Genomic DNA, 20,813 nt, shown 5'->3' on the forward strand with positions numbered 1-20,813 from the left:
ACAGAATAATCTTTTTTTTTTTTCCCCCCGCACAACAGAAAAGCCGCTGTTGGCTTTTTTTTTTTCCTTTAATTCCGTGCATGACCGACTTGTTTTGTTACCAACCTGTGTCATTCTGCTGTGATTTTTAAGGGCTAGAAACGTTTCCTTTTGTTTTCCCTGGGTCGGCACACCAGTCTTTGAACAATGGGGCGGTATTTCAACAAAGACTCTATTATTACCCGGGCTTATCTCAGTGCGGTAAGGCCTTACCTTTCTGCACAGAGCAGGTGACTTGCTATTAAGGGCAGCACATGATTGCTATACAGTCGTTAGGTGTTTTCTGCTAGCTGGCAACGATCTTTCCCGCAAATTACACATTTTAAAGTGTAAATACGCACATCTAGTGGGATATGCATTGCAGAAAGAATCAGACCTAACTACTGTTCTTCCACAATGCATTAATGGTAAAACGGAGGGAGCAGCTGACCGGGTTTGGGGTTATTCCGTTCAGTATCCTAAACGTTTGACTGCTGCCTGAAACGAAAAACAGTCACGGGGGTTTTACACTGATTCAGGAAGCCCATCCTTACACGTGGGCATCTCTCGAATCCCACCGGAGTGGGGAGTGTTAGCCCAGAAGTTAAGTATGGAGTGATAAACTCATTGGTATCCTCGCAGCAATGGCTGATGGCTTTGGCTGGAAAATACATCCTGCAGTGCGTCTGCCTGGCGCAACACAAACATTTCTACTTACAGATAAAGGGGCTTTCTGTTAGCAATTTATCTGAATCTGCTGGTGAGTTACAGTTTCAGTGAATGCAGGAAAACCTTTCATTTATGGTGCGCTGAGCCTTGCCTATGCGCAAAAAGGCGGCGTTGGACATTTTAGAAATGGATTTTCTTTAAGTTTCAGCGACAACCAGCTCTGGTTGCAAACAGCTCAAAGTCCTTTTGTACAAGCCTGTGTTTGTCCCGTGTCAAAGCCTCTCCGGGAGCCAACTCTCCTCCTCTCTGCTCCAGTACAGAGGGAGGTGCTTGAACCTGCCTTGTTTGAGCAGACGTTTTGCTTGTCGAACAGGGTGGTAACTGCGAGGTGTTAACCCTAGCGAAATGCCACGCTGATGGAACGGGGTCATCGGGGGCCATCAGGCTGGTAAGGGTGGCCCTGTGATTCTGGGTGCTGAATTCTGCATCTGAGGCTGAAATTACACGTTCGGAAATTACACGGTAGCTGAGATAACAGCTTGCTGTTGACAAAAAGGGAAGATCCTGCTTTTTACTCCCTTCACCCACCATCCACTCTCAACCTGAGTAGAGAGTTTGTGCTGGCTCTGGCACTCCTCTGACCATGTGCTGATTCACCAGGCAGGCAAAAAAAGCAGTTTCTTTTTGCCAGGTGAATGAGGTTGAACTGGCTCAGCCAAACTTAACCTATAACATCTCTCTGAAGGGGAGTTTTGTAACCGGCTTAAGCTGCTCTGGTCTGCGACAGCACTGTCCCCAAAAAAGGAGCATTCCCACCCCATGGCCTACCGCTTGCCAAGTTTTCCTGCTACTTCCACGTGTTGGCAGAGAGCTGTTTCTTCTGAAAGGTAAAGCAACCAACAAAACCAACATCAGTCTTCCTTGACCTTTCCTGAGGAAGGGAGCAAGATCAATCAGTTGGGAGTGGGAAGGCTGTCGGACCATCTTCTGTGGCAGACTTAGCCCACTTTAAACCTGTTGTGCATGCTAACCCGAGTGAAATCCTAGTGAAGGCACAGCAGCCTCTGGGTGTCAGCTGTGTTCATCCAATTAACTGCATGTCTCTCTCATTTGATAAGGCATGAAACGGCTAAAAAACAACAAGACCTATGAAGGTAAACTTCACCAACACACTGGAGAAACCAAGTGGAAGACCAAGCGCTTCTAACTCATCTTCCCAGATAGTGTCTCTTTCTGGCTGGCACTGGCTCTCCAAGCCTGTCATGTCCCAGCAATTACATTCTTGCTACCCGATTTTTTCACCCTGCAAACTCCAGTTCAGTGATATTTTTGCTGAACAGCACCTACTTCACTGCTTGTCTCTGGTTCGATCTGTTGAATGAAGAACTGGTTTTATTCTGCTTGTGCAAAGACATCAGCAGGGCTGCTGGTATACCAATTACAACACACGCAGCTTTTTGATGGTCTGAATTCTCCCGGGGGAAAAGGCAGGCTATAAACCATCATTTTGCTGGGGACTACGACTTGCCCTTGGCACAGGGCAGCCACGAGGTGGCACGCTGGGCTTTCGCTGCTGCGCCTCGCTGCTCTGAGAGCAAGTCATTCAGGAAAAGCAGGCAGATCTTTAGTGGAGTTACGTACAACACCATTCCTATTAACATCCATCCATCCTGCAAGAACAGGCTTTGATTTCCACATAAATGGCTGGTCAGATTTACAGTTATTGTCATATGATTGAAATAGATCTCTTATGTCAGTCAGTCAAAACAGAATGGAGAATGTGAGTCATGCTTTGCAAAAAGCAGGAAGTTTGGTTTTATTGGCACAAATTTTTAATACAGAGAGAAAATTATACAGCTGTATTGCTGCGTTTGTCTTAGGGATTTGTGAATAACATTGTCCATGCCTTAGAGAAATGTTTCCAAAACAGAAAAGTAAGAGCTTTTAGATTACAATTGTTACTCCTTACGCCTCAGTGGTAAGGAATCTAGGAGGAGCCGAGAAAAAAACGTGTACTCTCGTGAAAACTGTTAGAGCCCCCCTAAAATAAAAGGCTGCAATTGGAAGACTGCTGATCTGGGGCGGGAGGAAATACAAGAAAATGAGGTAATACTCATGGGTGTGATAGGGACACTTGCACAAGGCTGTTACTGTTTTGCCTTAAGCGTAATAAACCTTCACGAACCAGCACAAAGATAGAAGTGCCGGTCTACTTGTGAAGTATTCCCATATTCTGAAACTTGCTGGGGACTGCGGTTACTGCATATATGTCTCTAAGCCCCTTGAGTAACTAGTGGGACAAGAGAGAAGTTACTGTAAAAAGCACGGCACAGAACAAGTTTTTCTGCACAGTCTATAAATAGAATGGAGTTTAAACTGTAAATATATTAGTTACCCTTCAACATGACTGTTCAAAACATCGCTGTGCAAGGAAGATTAATTTAAATGGGAACAGGTGCAGGGGAGGGCTGGTGAGACGAACGGGGGAGCAGAGAGCCGAAAGTGTAAGGGAAGAATAAAAGCCTTTGGCTTGGTTCGCCTAGCAAAACAGAAGGAATTTGATTTCTCTTTATAAACATATGAATGGGTAGACACTCGAGAAAGGAGTTATCTAAATAAAGAAAATATTAGCACAAGACCATATGGGTACAATAATAAAATGTCATTTAAGTTACTGAAAATCACATGAGCTTTTCGGCACGCGGCACAAGATAAACTCTTTCGGACTTTGTTGTAATGAAGTAAGTAAAAAAAACCCCAAAAACCTCTGGATTGCAATTCAGTGGTAGTCTGGGGAGCAGTGTTCGTGACCTGACTTTGCATACATCTGGTGCTTTAAAAGAGCTGTATTTCCAACTCATCAGAAAATAAGAGTGCAAGCAAGAAGAAAAATTTAGGTAGAAGTCTAAAAATGACAATTATAAGCTCTTTAAAAAGAGTTCACTGAGCGATCAAAGAGCCACAATTTCAAAATCAAGAGAGAAGATACATTGACAATTCCTGTTTTATTAGTGAACTGGAGAGAGTGATTAAAAATGAAAAAAAAAAAAATAGCCAAAATGGGGAAGGCAGGAAATAAAAAACTGTTGGTATAAATGAGAAGTTATGAGAAGCAGAGTAGTTATTGGAAGTGAAGCACATCAAAGGAAATCCATAGCTGGCAACGCTAAGTCCCAGAAAACCCTAGTAATGGTACAGCCCCCTTACTAGATGGACATAATTGAAATGTCAATAATGATGCAGAAGTGTTCATTGAACATTTATGATCTGTGTTTGTAAAGAAGCAGGAAGATATGTGGGTGGATTACTTAACAGTGATGTGATAAATTTCAGTCCATTAGTAACCAATGAAGCTCTTGTCTTCTAGGGATAACTGTGGCCCAGTAGCTCTGGAACAGCTGGCTGCAGAGACCCCTTGTCTGTTGACGCTCATCTTTAGTAAACCTGGATATACTAGGGCAATTCTAGAAAGCTAAAGAAGTGCCAGGTTGGTATCTGTCTTCAGAAAGGACAGTTGTACGATACGTAGTAAATGTAGATGGAAGAACAGTGTGCTTGGCTAAATACCCAAAAAAGTTGGTATGTGACTCAGATTAAAGAATTAGTAATGCCAGTCAGAAATCTAACAGAAATCTCATTTCATGCTTCAAGAAGACAACAAATAATTCAATTTTCTCTGGAAGGTGTAATAAACTTTTTAGAGGATTTTTACTTAGAACTGCACAATATTTTGATTAAAAAAACAGGGTAATAAAGCATCAGTTAAGCATATATTAAACACTGGCCACATAGTTGGTTTTTTTTTTATAGAAAGGTTATAAATCATTACTGAGTAAGGCTACTTTTAATGGGATCCCTCCAGGATCATGTATGCTATGCTACACATGCACGTAATCAATATTTTCATTAGTCATTTGGAAGTAAATACAAAATCATTCCTAACACAATTTGCAGATGACATCCGCATCAGCAGGGTGGTACCATCAGGATGACAAGGGCTGTTGTTCAAAACATGGTAAACTGGGTCTAGATAAAGGGACAGTCAAATGCAAAGCCACGTGTCTCAGGTATGCACATGTACACGGAGGAAGAAAAGCATTGTGCTGTGTGCTCTCTAACGGCCTACAGTCAGCCTTTGCCCCTCTGCAAAGGGGAGGCACGCCTAGGGATGCGCTAGAGCCTTTTCTACCCCTGGATACTGATGAACACAGCACCCTAATCTCCATGTTCTGAAATGCAATGCTGAAAAAACTGGAAAAGGGGAGGGACAGAAAACTAAAATTTAAGGGCTGGAGGAGATGCCTTACAAGAAGAATTAAAAGAGTTTGTAACTAATTTGGTTTGTTACAAAGATAAAGGTGTGGCTTGATAAACTACATACCTACCTCTACAGGGACAGATACTGACAGAGGAAGACTCATGGTAGCAGCGCAAGTCATGGCATGATCCATCGCAGGCCACAGGCACGCAGCTGGTGTGGGCAACAGCCAGCCTCGGCGACGGGAACTGAAGGAGCAGCCCCTCCTGCTCCCCAGAGCAAAGGGGATAATGGTAACTGCTGGAAGGGGGGGAAATGGCCCCTGAAAGATGCAGAGGTGTTACCTGCTTGATAATCAAAATCTGGGAAAACGTGGAGGAAACGCGAGTTGAATGTACCACAGATGGCTTCCAAGGCGGCCGCGATGCTTGCCCACCATGCTGGGGCAGCCGTTCTCGGGCCTACTGGTCCCCAGGTTGCGCTGCACGCGTACCTACCCAGCCAAGCTCGTCCGCTGGAGCCAGGCCAGCCGGGGCAACCATTAACTGGGGAACGAGCTCCTGAGGGGAGCGGTTGATCCCGCCGTGTCCTTTCCCGAAGGAGACAAGGCGCTCGGCTGGAGAAGGTGCCTGAGGCAATGTAAACCACCGGCCTCGGGACGGGGACGGCCGCTACGGGCACCTCAGCGGAGCCTGTATGTGCTGGTGCGGGTACAGCCACGCGTGTGCGTGTCCTCGCCTCGGCCGGCCTCTCCCTCAGGCCGCCCGGGGGGGCACACGGCGGGCCCGGGGGGCACACGGCGGGCCCCGGGGCCGCCGAGCGGCGGACTCCGCCGTTCCCGCCCGGCGAGTCCATTCCGCTCCGAGGGGCCTTTTACCAGTTCCGCCCCCCCCCCGTCCCGCGCGCCGGGTGGTGCGCGCCGCTGGCCCCGCCCTGCCGACACGGAGGAACAGCCACGTCTCCAGCCCGGCGGAGGGCCGGCCGGGAAGGGGCGGGGCCGCACCGCCCGGCGCTCCAGTCAGCAGCACGTGTGGCGCGCCGGCTCCGCCAATCCCAGAGCAGGTCGGTGAATCATGCGCTTTCGATTGGTCGGGGCAGCGGTAGTGGGAGGGGAGAGAGCGGCGTGACTCCAATTGGCCCGGCGGCTCTGTTGACAAACACCGCTCCTTCCCGCCCTCGCCGCCGGCCGCGCTAATCAAGAGGAAGCATCGGGCGGAGCGGCGTGGCGCCGGCCCAATGGTCTCCCTCTCCGCCGCGAAGGGGCGGGCGGCGGTGTCAGGGGCGGTTGCGCGCGGAGTGCCGGTACGTGGCGGGCGGGGCGTGGCGCCGCGGGGAGGGCTGCGGCGCGCGGCGGGCGCCCATTCTGTGGCGGCGGCGGCAGCGGCGGCAGCGTTCATGTCCTAACGGCTGGTGGCGGCGGGCGAGGCGGGGCCCCTCCATGCGGGGGCCGCGGTGCCGCAGCGCTCTGGCCGCCTTCACGTTCCTGGTTCTGTTGGGGGTGGCGGCGGGCGGCCCGGAGCCGCCGTCGGGCGATGCCGCGGCTGTGGAGGCCGCTTTCGGGTTGGGGGCGGCCGCCGCTCCCGCCGCTCTGCCGGCCGGTTCCGCTGACGTGACGGTGGAGGACGATGAGGCCGGTGTGGCCGCCGCGGCGCCCGGCGAGCAGGAGCCTGAGGAGAGCGGAGAGGCCCGGACCGGCGGCAGGTGGGCGGGGCGGGGGATGTCGGTGGCTGGGACGAGGGTCAGTGCCTGGGCCTGCCGAGGGGGGGTCGGTGCCTGGGGCTGCTGAGGAGGGTCGTCCGTCGGGGGGGAGGGGGAGGGGGTCAGTGCGTGGAGATGCTGGGGAGGGGGCTAGCGCCCGGCTTGGGGTGCTTGGCGGGGGCCGGTACCCGGGGCGGGGGTCGGTGCCTCAGGGGAGAGAGGGGCAGCGGCCAGGGTTGGTGCCGGGGGCGGGGGGGCTGTGTCAAGGCTGGGAATCAGTAGCTGGGGGTGCTGGGGAGGGGGGCGGTGCGTGGGAAAGGAGCTGCACGGTCCCCGGGGTCGTGTGTGGGGAAGGGGTCGTGCAGGAGTGGGCATGGAGGGGTGCGCTGCAGGGGGATAGCACTTGGTAGGGTCAGAAGGGTTGGAGCGGGAAGAGCGGAGAGGAGAGGCGGGAGAGTTGGGCTGTAGGTTGTTTGTAGAGGGAGCGGTGCGTTGGGAAGGGGGTGCGTGGAGAAACAGGGGTGCCGCAGGCTAGTGCGTGGGGTTGAACGGTAGGCACACGCAGGGAAGTATCCGAAGGTGCGAGGAGAGGCGCAGGGCGAAGGGGTGGAAGAGGTGAGTCCCGTGATGGGGCTGGAAGTAGCGCTGCAGTGATGGACAGGCTGGACCGAGGGGCGAGGGAGAGGCTGTGGCAGTAAGGAAAGGGTAATTCGGGACCTCGCCATCATCAAGGGTATTTCAGGACCTCACCATCGCTGAGGTACTTGTTCTTTTCTATGGTTGTTAGGAGGGAGAAAGGGCACCTTAATTCTTAGACAAATAAGCTGCCGGATGTCATGCTGCGTGACATCTGGCCAGTCTACTGACCCTGGTAATACCCTCCGTCCCTTCCTTGGCTTGTTACAGGGTGACAGTGCTGTGCCTGCGGGAGGGAGACCCAAAAGCACTGCATCTGTAGTCTAAACTCTTTCCAACATCTGCAATTCACAGTTGTTCAGAGCATCGTATCCCTTTCTGTCTTGTCTTTTTCTTTTAAAGAAAATGCAGTTCTCCTGTTTACTTAATTGTCTGTTAAACAGAGACACTGGTGCATGCTTGAGGGGAAGCAAAATATGCAAGACAAATTGCCAAACAAGTTTCAGAATATAACAAGGGGAAATAAAATACTTAATAACTGCGTGCGGCAAGAAGCTCTGGCAAAAGGAAGATTTTAATGAATGACTCAAGTGCAGAAATGTTACTGAGCTGTTTCCAGTCTGTTTCTGAATTGGCTGAGAAACATGAGGTGATAAGCCACAGCCAGAGTTTAAAGGAAGAAGAGCATGACTAAATGCCTACTATATTTGAGAACCTGTCCTAAAAATGAAAAGCCCAAAGCTTTTTGTTATACCTGAGCATTCACTTAGAGCAAGAAACTGGCTGATAACTTGGCATCCTGTTTTCTTTGAGGAAAATCTATTCACCTATTAGCAACAGGATCGTTCTTTTGTGTCTCGGATCATCAAAATCCTACCTAGGTTATTACAATTCTACTGTATTCAATTTTTAATAAGACCTTCATTTATTTAGCCCTGAAAATATTTAAAAATGAGTTTTCTGTTTGACTACTAGAACTAAGTAAAATACATAAAAGATGTTCAATTTAGTAATTTAAGCCTGAGATTGAATGTAGCTGTTCTCTAATTGATTAGTGCATAGGAATGGATTTGCTGTCATCAAATAAAAATAGAATGGCTGCCTGGCCATAGTATTTGCCTGAGTTTATTTTTTTTCATCTGTATTTGTGAGAGCTCTACTCACCTCAGCTAATTGTTCTTCAGCAATAAAATATCCTTGTACTATAAAAGGTCGGTATAATCTGAAAAAAAAACAAACAACAAAACCAAACCCCAACTGTTTTTGCTGTAGGCAAATGAATGTAATCATCTTGGGTTTGAGGATGTTTTTTAATTTCCTAGAAGAAAATGTGAGGGTTAGTGAATTACCATGTTCTTTACATACAAACATGCAGGTTTTGAAATTGGAATAGCTGTTTAGAGTTCAAGTTTGACAAACAGCCATATCTGCAATGTCCCAAATGGCTTTTGAGGGTTGATGGTATTAGGGTGGGTTTTTTTAAAAAGTGAAACAGGAATAGTGGTAAATGTTGTACCAAAATGATGGTAAGTTCTGCTTTGTTTTTCTAACAAAACCAACTTATTTGAATAAATACGAAGTTTTTGTGCAATGAAAGGGTGTAGGTGAGATAAATAAGTGTTCCTCCTCTAGCCTGTTTACATCTTCCCTTGCAATCTTAGTCCTTTTCTTCTGTTCGTAGGTAAATCAGATACCGTCACTTCTGTAAAGTAGAACAGAGCGGTGCTCAGGCCACCTGATCTCAAAAAGCGTGCTGTGTTCATGATGGGATATAAACAATGGTCTTAAGGCCCAGGACTGGCCTTTTGTCAATGTGTGTGGAAGTTTGTAGTAGGTATTTTGCATAGTTTCAAGGGGGGGGAACATTATAACTGCACTTCAATAATGACCTCATGTCTCTGAGCAAAAGAGGATAGGAAATGGTAAGAAAACATTTTCATTAACTGTAGAGGCTGTTTGTAGATGGTTGGGGTGGGGGAAGTATGTTCAGATGTGTTTTCATATTAACAAAGTGCAAATAAAATCTGACTATACAGTATTAGCTTAGTCTCTGCCAGCTGCTGTGATTACAGATATCTTCGTATGCGCCACGTTGTATTGGCCCCTTGCTTTAGTCCTTCTGCTGGCTATCTGTAAGGGCCCAGAAGGGATTTTCTTCTCCTTCACTTGGTTCATAATATGTTCTGGGGCAGCAGCTAGACGCAAGGTGAAGTACCTAAGCGTCTTCATCATTTTACTGATGTTCGTTTTTCAGGTGCCTGGTTGATGGATCCTGGGATTTAAGTAACTGCCTAGTTTGAAGTGATTCCTTTCTATATCTTTTTTTGTTCTGGTCCAGGCTTGTGGAGACTATTGCTGTTCTAGTTTTGTGTTGGTGTGTTTTTTTTTTTTCCTTCTCCTACTATGTGTGTGATGCGATTCACTCCCTAGTATATTCTGTGGTTTACTTTCAACAAATGTCTTGCCGTTTCAGGAATTTGCAGCCTTGGTGCTGTTTGTCTCTATCCTCCTCGCTTCCTTGGCACTATAGTTGTGACTTTTGACCTTTTTACCTTTGACCTTAAGTTGGGTAATATTTTTGTTTTGTGTGGGATGGTGTGCAGAATCGAGGTCTAGTTTGGTAGTATTCTTAGAAAACTCGTATGTTGTTGGAAGCTGGCTTCTTTGGTCAAGGTAGTGTTTAAGCTTTACCCCAGTCAGGAGGTGGTGTTGATAAAGCCAGTGATAAGGTATCCTTTTGCAGAGAATAACAAGAGTTCATCAGGCTTAACCGAAATAGAAGCTAACGCAGGAATTCCTTTTCCTTGCAACTTGTCGATTAGGTGTCCCAAAGATGCATCCAGAATATCGCTATTTCAGTTTAATGTAATGGAATTGCGGGTACAGTCCTAACCTCTTCAGCCAGCAAAGGCTTGCAAAGAGACGGCTAAAAGGACGGCTCTTTATTCTTGAATCGTGGCCATATTCTATTAGTGTTTGTAAGAATTTGCTGTAAGAATTGGGCATAATAAGCTACAGTAAACTTATGATAGCAATGTGGGGTGACAAAAAGCAAGTTGCCTGCCTGTTTTTAAGATCTGAAATAGCTTCTTGAAGTAGTTGCCTAAATTGCTTTTATCAGAATGTGTTAATCTAGTGCCTGATTAGACTACTGGAAAGATAGGAAGATCTCTTGTCACCACTTCATCCTCTCAGTACGCAAAGCTGCAAGCAGTGGAATCTCACAGAGAAAGGGGGAAACCTGAAAAAAGGAAAATCTCCTAGGGAGAAACTATAACACTAGCATGGGTCGAGGGCACATGTAGACAAATTGCAGATCTTATACCAATTAGAGTTCAAGTGATGGGATTTTAACTCACTGGAGTCGGTCAGAGGTGGGGAGATCAGGTACTAAGATTTTAATTTATAGAAAAATAGAGTAAATAACGAAGGATTTTATTACAAGAGTAAGGATTTTTAGCAGGTTTTTTCTGACACACAGGATCCGTGTTTAAGAGCAAGATGAAGGTGGGACCAGAAACATGACTATTTAGTTCAAAATGAGTCACTCATTAAAAAAGCAGAGAGAAATGAATGCTGTTCTTGTACCTAGTTCCGGTTCTAAAGGTAGCCACATGCAAGATTTAGGTATAGCCGAGCCGGTCCTGTTCCTATGTCTCATTGAAGTGTTTGCTCAGTAGGTGGAGTTTGTGAAACAAAGTCCATTATAGAGCTGGTGGCCAAGGGGACTAGTAAAGAGTACCACTGCACCCAAGAGAAGTGAGGATTTTTAGGGTATGCAGAAGTGTGTGCTATGGGTACAAAGGTTCTCTCTGAAGGCATGATCCTCCTCCCCCTCCCAACCCCTTCCTAATTAGCTAAACTTAAAACCTAAGTGTGGTTACACCACGATTTGGGTGACCGGAGGTCATGATGCAGGTACAGGTTCCAAAACTGCCATCCTGGGTGGCAGTGGCGAGGCTTAAATAATGAGAGAACTCTTGGGCAAGGTTGAGGTTTGCATCTGGTGGAGAAAGATAATATGGAAAGATAAGATACAAAGGCATAAAGCATTTGTTACTTGAGGGAGAAGTCAAGCGGGAAGAATTAGATAAAGGAAAACAATGGGAGTAGATGGGAAAGAAACATTTCACAGTGCGATTTCAGGATTTTTCTTTTCTACAGTGTTACTGCCAAAATTCCCTCCGTTCTAGCTACATTTCTACCTTTTTTATAACCTAGTTGTCAGCTGCATCAACACAAAATTTAAATAGACCCACTTGGAGTAATATTTTTATGGAATGCTAGAGGGCTTCAGATAAATTGTTTTACCATAAAGCAAACAGGTTCTGTTAAATGTGTGTCCAAGGCCTTTAGTGTGCAAGCACTTGTTTATGGTGCTTGAGAATAGATAGTCTCCTGCAATCTGGCTTATTATTAACCTGGTCTTGGTTTCTGTACAGTTGGAATAATTGTATGTACTCAGCTTATAAAAACTCATGTATTCACTGTTCAAATATTTGCACAATTGGTATTTTTCTAACAGTTTCTTAAACTGAGCTTTTGGAGGAATGTGACGCTTGGCCACCTTCAGAAGTAGGAGCTTCTTTATTTTTGGTTCAGGTTAAAGATGTATTTAATTTTCTATTAACAGTATAGTGCTATAGTACAGTATAAGGTCCTATAAAACGTGTGGGTTACTTTTACATGTAAAACTGCAATGTTTTACATGACCTTTGTTACAGGTGATGTAATAGCCGCTATTCTTGAACACGTTTTTAAGATCATGATTTTAGTTTTTCCCTCTTTAAAGCAAAATGATAGCCCCCATCATTTCTTCTCTAAACTTCACCTTACTACACTGGTAACTTTGGACAAGTGAATATATTTGGCTTCAGTTCTACACAATAATTTAGTGTTCCTTATTGTTTAAAGTAATGATTCATATACATGTCTGTGCGCGCGTTACCTCCCCGCTGCCCCTTTCACCCCCACCCGCAAATAGTTAATCTACCCATCAGGTTTATTTGCACAGTTCCTTATTCTCATTGAAACCAATGTCTGTAAAGGTCCTTCTGGGTCACTAGATCCAGCCCCCCTCAGTGCAAGCAGTCTGTAAAGTGATCAAGCTCTACTCCCACAGCCTTTGAAGATTGGTGAGCCTGCTGCAAGCCAAAACTGCCAACGCAGTTTTCAGGTCAGAGTGAAACAATCTTCAAGGAAAAAAGGCCCTTCAGAAATGCCTTGTCAGTGTTTTGTCTCTGTGGTGTTTAGTTTTTTTGGTTTGGGCTTTTTGACTTTATTTTAATGCTTGAATTCTAGCCCAATCAGAAACGCTTATTCTAATTGTACTGCTGTGTAAGAAACAAGATTTACTAAAATTGATGAGCTTCAGGCACAGTGGAAATCAACAGCTAGCCTGCCATTACCATGCATCCCCAGACAGATAGGCTACTTAGAGCCAGTTTGCTTGCTTTGCTGTCTGCAGGCATTGGAGGTTGTTTCTAGTGTCCTGTGTATGCCTTAGGCGAGACTTGTTTTATTCTAAGACTTGTCAAATCTCCAGGATTTCGATGTTTCATCCAGAGGTATTGAAAACTTACTTGCAACTTAACTATTTCTTATGTACTGATTTGCTGGGTTAATCGTTTCAGGTTTTGGTTATTTTGAAAGGACGTGTTAAAGATCAGTGCGGAAGGGACTGGAAAAAATAGGATCTATACTGTTCATGTAAATGTCTCAAAAGATGATCTCATTCAGCGTTGTAGTGGCAACACCTCTATGTGGGAGCAAAAAGTCAACTATCTTCCCCTGAAACTGAACTCTGAAAGTGACTTATAGCATGTAAATTAGTTTATGACGTCCAGCCAGAGGCTTCTGCTTTTCTACTCTCTTGTTGGTCTAGGAAAAGCTACCAAGTTAAATTGCTGCTTTGCAGAATGTATGGACTTAACTTTAAAGTTGGAGTTGCACTGTGTTAAATATAGAAAACAGCTAATAGAGAAACTCTATACTGCTGTAGTTTTGACTGTGAATGCTTCCAACTTGCAGATCTCTAGTAATTATCAGCACTTTGGATGGACGGATTGCTGCACTGGATCCAGAAAACAGTGGGAGAAAACAGTGGGATCTGGATGTGGGATCAGGTTCTCTTGTGTCGTCCAGCCTCAGTAAACCAGAGGTAAGGCTTAATCTCTTTCCTGACCAAATCTTTAAAAACAGAATTTTCTATAATAAAATGAATGCAACTTCCTCCATATTTGATAGATGTTAAATAATGCAGCAAACTTAGTACGGATAAAGTTTGATAGCTGTTATCAAACTTTTTTTTGGAGTGCTTACATCATGTTGCCATTTCAAACTAGAGTGTGTCAGCATTTTAGTCTTGCGATTGACGTATGTGATAACTGTCAAACGAGATGATGTAATTGAGTTTGGGAATTGTATGCAGTTGCTGATTGAAAACAAGTTACTTGTAATTTGAAGCAAATGAAAGGATCATCTGCTTTGTATTACTAGAGTATGTTTTGGCAAGTACTGACTCCCCCCCCCCCCCCCCCCCCCCCCCAAGAAAAGCAAAAGCCCCTGTGACTTAATAAATGAACAAAGGACTGGGGTTTTTTTATACCAGATAAGCGGGCTGCCTATGAAATAAAATGTGTTGGCAATGAAGTAGAGCACCGAAGGTCACCCTGAAGTACTGAGTGGTAAAGGGTTGCATCACTTCGTGCTGATGAACTGTAAGAAGGAAAGCTAAAGAGTTAAATTTCTTGTTTGGTGCTATTTCCACCATCAGTTTGAAAAAACTTAGGCTAGAAATTAGAAGGAAGTTTTTTGCCTTTTTTTTTTTTCTGCACTGAAGAAGTAAGATCCATGAGTCATTCTCTCCTACAATTAGGAGGAATAAATATACCAACTAAGAGGTAGTTTGTGGTGATGACAAAGTGCATGGTCCTTCACTGTCATGGATGGTTGGATTTGCTGACCAGTCCTATATCGTGCTTTCGCATGATGAGCATCAGAGAATGAAAGTTTAATTCAGGGGTATTCAGACTGTATGAGCTTCTTGCTTGTCGTTCTTCGTTGCTGTCTGGCTTACATGACCTCTGTTTCAGTATAAAGAAGTCTAAGGAACGATTTGGTCTGTTGCTGTGGTAGTGTAAGTATGAGAGCTAGTAATAAGTATCTCGGACTGCAAAAGTAATGTGAATGTTAACTCATGTTCCTTTGTTTCTGAGAGAAGACTTTATTTATGGATGCAAGTTTTTGAGTCTGGTTCAGATATATTTTTGTGTTTAAGAAAAAACTGTGGGAAAGAAGAACTTTCTTAAAAATATGTTCTAGAACAGAATTCAAAAGAATACGAGAACTGTAAAGAGCTCTCTAAAGAGGAAGGTGCCAGTTATAAACGGTGGTCCTTCACAAATGTTTTTGATACTAGACACTTAAAATACTGTTCTGTTATCTGTTGCTGCAAATAGTTTCTAATGACCACTGTGAAAATAGAACAACCGGTTATAAAACACACATTTGAAATATGTGCAAATAAAAACTTCATTTTTCAGTACAAATTAAGACATGAGCCCAGGTTTTTAAAGATTTCAAGAATGCAAGCATTTAATACTACGGAAGTGTTTTTGCAAATGTAGATTTTTGTCACTCAACTGATCTGTCCAGAGTTTTGATCTTTTTCCAATGTGGTATGACTGTAGAAACTAAAGGTTGGTGCTTAGACAACAAAAATTGTAGTTTGTCCATGCAATATTTAATTCCCTTTTGTGGCTACAAGTTAGTAGGTTGTGGGAGTCATAAAAATACACTTTCAAAGAGCGTTTGTTATGCATATAGGAAGTTTTCAGATGGGCTTTCAAATTGTTGCATTTCTACAACTGTGGCCAAAGACACTGATGGATTTTGGCAGTTAAGATGCAGAGCCTACGAGAGAACTAATTTTGGAAGTAAAACTTCATTCTGGCCGTTAAGCATTATGAATATAGGCCTTTTTAGACTTACTGTCATGTAAACAAATGCTGTTAAGATAAGACAGAATTTAACAAGAAACAAAAGTGGTGAATACTCCAAATAAGTTACACTTAAACATTTAAATATTTAAATGTTTAATTTGTTGTCGGTATCAGCTGAAAGACTTCATGCAGTGAATCTAGACACTGTTTGCATGAGTAATTGGCCTCATTAAAGTTGTTGGGACAATTCTGTTTTGGGTCAAAATATTAAATTCATTAAAGTCTGAGTCTGTTATCTCCCCACTCTACAGTATTTCCTCTCCGATTTGGGCATGTGGCATGTTAAGTTTTACTCTTTCTAACTATTGAGGCTTTTTCTTCCTCTTCCAACATTTTAGAGGTAAAAAAGGTCTCTGTGCTTGCAACCACACTATTATCTTCATCATAAACCAGTATCAATAAGCAAGCTGTTAACCTACATCTTCTTGCAAGAAATGGCAGATGAGAAACTCCTTTTGCGTTATACTTGCAGATTTCTGTTCTTTCAGAGTGAGGAAAGTGTGTGCTGCTGTGTCTTAATTGCTTTGATGAGTTGTTTTTTTTAACTATCTTGGGGGTGTGTGCAATGAACTGTAGTTCCAGGTCCTGGTGCAAAAGCATCAATTTAGTTTCCAAGTGCCTTTTAAGAAAAGACATTAGCTCTTCAAACTTTCAGTGTTTAATAGAACAGTAGTTACTTCCTTTGCCTAACTGTAAAATGTCAACTTGGCTGTCTGGAGCTCATGTGTTAATTAGGAAAGTGAGGTAGTAAAATTTCAAATGTTCCAGCAGCTCTGTCAAACACTTCAGATCTTGAAACTGCTGCTTAAGACACTGACAAGTGAGATGTTCATCATTTGTCATGTGAACAGATCAATTAGAAAGGAAAGGCTGCTGAACTACTAATTGTGTGTCTGGGTAACTAAAATGGTAAAATTAATTCCTTGGCTCTAAGCTCCAACATAAACAATCATGGTCAGGGTGCCAATGCTGAAAAGGTATGAGACTGCATTTCATTCTTGTGCATAAGAATTTAAAAATTTTGTTTCCTTATCCATTGTGTTAAAATGAAAAGCCCTTCTCTATAAAAGCTGTATGTTTACAACTCCAAGATTCCTTGTTACTTGCACATAAAGACTGCTTGCTGAAGTTCAGGATAAAGTCAGTGAATCTCAACTTTTCTAAAAGGGAGCTTACTTTTAATGAAAACACTTTCATTTACTCTTTAAAATTTAGCTCTGTAATGAATACATTGTCTGTACTTAGAACACTTTTGGAAGAATCAGCCTGTTAAAATAATGATGCTTAATCATAGTGAAAATAGAGAACTGTCTCTCAAGCAGTGGAAATGGATCATAGCACATCATTATGAGATTGTTGTCATTTATTAACGAGGGTGATGCATCCTCTTACCTGCATAGCTTTATACTAAATCACTTAACGGGCTTCTGTGGCTTTCTTTCATGAGGATCTATTATATGAGAGAAATGAAAGTGTGAACTTGCCTGTATATTAAAATGACTGGCCAGTAGTGGCTAGCATGACTGATGGGACAGGGGGAGCCTGAAGAAGAGATGGAGACAGAAAAAAGCCTGCTGTGGGATGGATAAATATTTTGTGACCAGATGAAAAGACCCAAATTGTTGTAAATCAGTGGACTTGTTATTGAGGTGACTAATCTGGGGAAAATCTGTTTCCTTGCAGGTAAGGTGATATGATTTTAGTTGTCTGGAAGAGTATACTGCTAGAGTTCCTTGTGTCCTGTAGCTGATGCTTATTTTTGTGTGCTACTGAGACAGATGTAGGGCCGCCAGATGCTCTGATAGCTGGAGGGATCACTGCTGTAGAGGAGGACTGGGGCACTATCCAGTTCTCCATCGTACAGGTTTTCTATAATAGAAATGGAATTAAACTGTACTGAATGAAATGCAAGATGTGGGGATAGATAACAACAATTTTGTTGAAGGTTGGAGGTGAGCAGTTTAAAACTGAGAATACCGTGTACTAAGAGATCCCATGACAGATTATCAGCTGCCATCTCGATTCCTCTGCAGGGGAAGGAAATGTGATCCTGTGCTGCCTGCGGGGCGGGGGGGGGGGGGGGAGAGATACACTAGTGTCTTAAATGGTCCTGGAAAAGCTCATAATGAATAAGAAGTGAGTGTCCAGAATTGTACTTCAAAGGAAGATAAATTCTAATTGCAATTGAGGCAGAGAAGGCTTATTAGGGTTATCAAGGGGAGTGGAGCCTGTGTTTTGCAAAAAGAGAATAGATGTGACTGCTCTTTAACTACATGGATGTATTATGATTCCTGATGGCACAAGCGGTTCTTTTCATTTCTGTTGCTGGAAACATGCACGGTGCGCATGGCCATAAAGAGGTGACAGGCTTGGGAAACTTGCTGGAGAGATCTGTGGATTTCTGAGTACAGATCTTTGCTGCTTTCTTGGTGAAACAAAAATTATATAATTCTCCTGAAAACAAATTTCTAATGATGTTTAGTGGACAAAAAGTCACTGGCAAAAGACTGATTGTTTTAAAATATTTGGATAGCTAGAAGTTGTGCTTTTCTAGGAAATGCAACCAAACTTTTTAATGTGAAATGGTAAACCTATGGAGGAGGGGAATTGCTGGCAGATGCCTGAGCTGAGTTAATGGTTAGTATGATGCGGCATCATGATTTTTGTCGGGGTGACAAGTAGGGCTATCGCTTAGACAAGTGGTCTTGCGTATTTATTGAAACTGCACATCTTCAAAGACAGTCATCCTAGTTCAATGTCTCGTTCAATTAAAAAAACAAAAGACTTCCTGTAACTGCAGCTTGGTGGCTTTCTTGCTGACACTTGATGTAGTTAGTACTGATAAAGCTCTGATAAAGTGCTGACATGTGTCCTCTAACTCGTACTGTAAGAATGTTTGGGGGGATGACAACTTCCGTTATAAAACAAGTGGGAAGCTACAGAACGAGATCTTGTGGCTTGTATGATGTCAGAGCTCTCAACCCTAATCCTCACAAGTGATGTTCTGCCTTGAACAAAGCCAGGAGAGTTTCTCAGAGTCAATCTGGGCTAATGTTTATGACCAACTTCTATCTGTCACGCTCACAGACAGGGTCCAAACGCATTGCTGCAAATCTCGGAAAAGACGTTTATTAGCAGCTCGCTGTCTCTGTTGTTTAGTTATCTTTATAGTAGCTTGTAAATTAATTACATATGGTATGCTGTGTGTTTTGTATTGGCTGTTAAGCAGTTCTAGCGTTTACAGATATTAAAATGGATCAACTCTAGTAATGCCTAGACAAATACCTGTTTCAGCACAGGGAATGGATAACTTAGCTATTTGGCGCTCAGCTGCCCAAAACACAACAAAGTGATTTACTCTGCCCTAAAGCCTTTTTGAACTTTCAGCCTGTACCTTTATCTGTAAAAGAAAGTGCCTGTTTCAAGCGCTAAACATTTTAGACAGTTTAGCAAATCATTCCTCTAGCAGCACAGCCGCTGACATCTCATTTCCGAATTTCTTCTGGACTTTGTCCTCCATATGCAGGTAACTATTAATCTTTCTGTCAGAGTCACTGCATGTTTCGTGCTCTCTACTTTCTTTGCATCCTTGAAAGAGGAGACTGTGCATTTGCCACATTCTGTTCTTCTCCTGTACTGGGCTCTGCTTTCCCATAGGAGTTGCTCTGTGACTTAATTTTACAAGACACACGGACTCTGTGTCCTTATCTAAAAAAGCACCCTGTCCAGGCAGGGCCAGAGGAAGAAACACACAACGTCTGGCAGAGATCAGCTTAAGTCCTGGACCCCCGAAGTGACATGGACTTCTGCTATTGCCCATTTTCCCCATCTCTGAAGAGAAGCATCTTGCTTAGCTCCCAGGTGGTGCTACAGGAGCCCAGGTAGTTTGCAAGAGAGCGTTGGGCAGGGGTGGAGGTGGTGGTGGAATTAAAACATCATCTTAAAATGTCCCAATGCTGGAACAGTACCAATTTTGACATGGTGGCTAATGAGCTTCTGTATAGGGCCTGTTTCTGTAGAGACAAGGTTCTGGGTAATTTTCATTTTCTTCACTAATCTTCTTCCTTATGTGCTATTAGTTTTAAGGAGCTCAGTGATGGGCTCAGTAGCAGCAGCTCCAGTTTGTCTCAGAAGGGACTGCTCTTAAGTTCCAAAAGACTGTTGCAGTCTTTATCTTATTAATAAAACTTGCCACGTTAAAGAGGGGGATGGAATAATGTCAAAATAAAGTCTTTCTTAAAGCACCGTGAGGTTTTTTTATTATTAAGGAGAACAGTTTTAAAAAGTCTGTTACCATGGCAGCAGAGCAGGCTGGCATCTCTGTAGTCAAAACCCCAAGTCTTGTTTGACTGTGATTAAAGTAACAGTGGTATTTTAGTTTGCTAGCCTTCAGAAGAAGGGTCTGTTTGATTGCACAGCAAACAGTATTGGGGACCTGATCTCTTTTGAAACTGGAGCAGTCTAGTTAACACACTGCGGTTCCTCCGTTTCCCTGCATGGTTGCTCAAGGGAGGGCAGAGGGCAGAGTAGGACTAATTCTTTTAATGGCAAACTCAAGACGAACAAGATACTGTGCCCCTGACGCTGGAAAAGAGAGTATAATTCTCAAGCTACTGAGCTGCTATCACTTGTTGCTTTTCGCACTGTTTGTGTAAAAGACAGTTTTGTCAGGATCCGGGTAGCTTACACCCGATCAGATTTTAAGATCTGAAGTGTAGAATCACAACAGAGATACCAACTGTAGTCATTTAATAAAGTTGTTGGAAGGACGTTGCAGGTGTTGCTTTGAGGAGAGAGAAGAAAGGAGTTCTCTAGTACTCATCCAGCCACAGGATTACAGCATCATTTCATGTGCTCATCATACACAAAATACAGGGCCATGAAAGTCATTTATGACTTGGCCCAGTCTTCTCTAACCAATTAAAAACAAAATAGAAACTACCGGTTCGTGGAGTTTGGGCGATGGCGGAGGGAGAAGACAGCCCGTAACAGATATACATTTCTGTCATGTGGATCTTAATGTGGGCAGGAACAGGGGACCAGGTTTGGTCACTTGACAAATCCCGTGAACTCCTGTTTCTGGATGAGCCGTACAGCCTGATGGTAAAAATCATCCTGAGGTTTGAGAAACATCTACGCTCGCTATGGCTGTGCAGAGCTGTGTGCCCTTTCGGTGTGTCACACCCCGGCTGAGATGAAACCTATTTCCATGGCTTCTCTGATGCGCTGCTCTGGCACAGGCTGGCTCTTACCTCTTCAGAGGAGGAAGGCCACATAATCCTGCCTCCATAAACTGCTCCATAAAATACTGATTCATCAGATGTCCAAGTGCAGCCTTTCTCACGGTCCTGGTCTTGAAGACAGTCTGGGCACGTACACTGGTTAACAGAAGCAGGAAGTAGTCAGGAACAGGTTTGCGCTTCGTAAACAAGTATAGTGCTGAGATCAGAAGTAATGGTATTCACAAGAAGGAAAGTTGTTTTTTTTCTTTCTAAACAAAACAACCACCTGTCTGTTGGTATTTCCTGCTT

The 20,813-nt window shown here is 43.9% G+C and overlaps 1 protein-coding gene across 2 annotated transcripts in view; it reads left to right on the forward strand.

Annotated features, from left to right (window-relative positions):
- The first annotated feature begins 6,461 nt into the window (after positions 1–6,461).
- EIF2AK3 (eukaryotic translation initiation factor 2 alpha kinase 3) overlaps positions 6,462–20,813 on the forward strand; it is a 43,100-nt gene continuing 28,748 nt past the window's right edge. The window contains exons 1-2 of one of the 2 annotated variants that reach the window (XM_076335699.1): positions 6,462–6,646; positions 13,310–13,439. The gene's annotated coding sequence lies outside the window, so the exon portion shown is untranslated. Of the gene's footprint in view, positions 6,647–13,309; positions 13,440–19,145; positions 19,164–20,813 lie in introns of those variants that run through there. The other variant, XM_076335700.1, reaches the window with a different exon arrangement.

This window comes from Aptenodytes patagonicus, chromosome 4, assembly GCF_965638725.1.
Source record: "Aptenodytes patagonicus chromosome 4, bAptPat1.pri.cur, whole genome shotgun sequence".
Taxonomy (NCBI): Eukaryota; Metazoa; Chordata; class Aves; order Sphenisciformes; family Spheniscidae; genus Aptenodytes; species Aptenodytes patagonicus.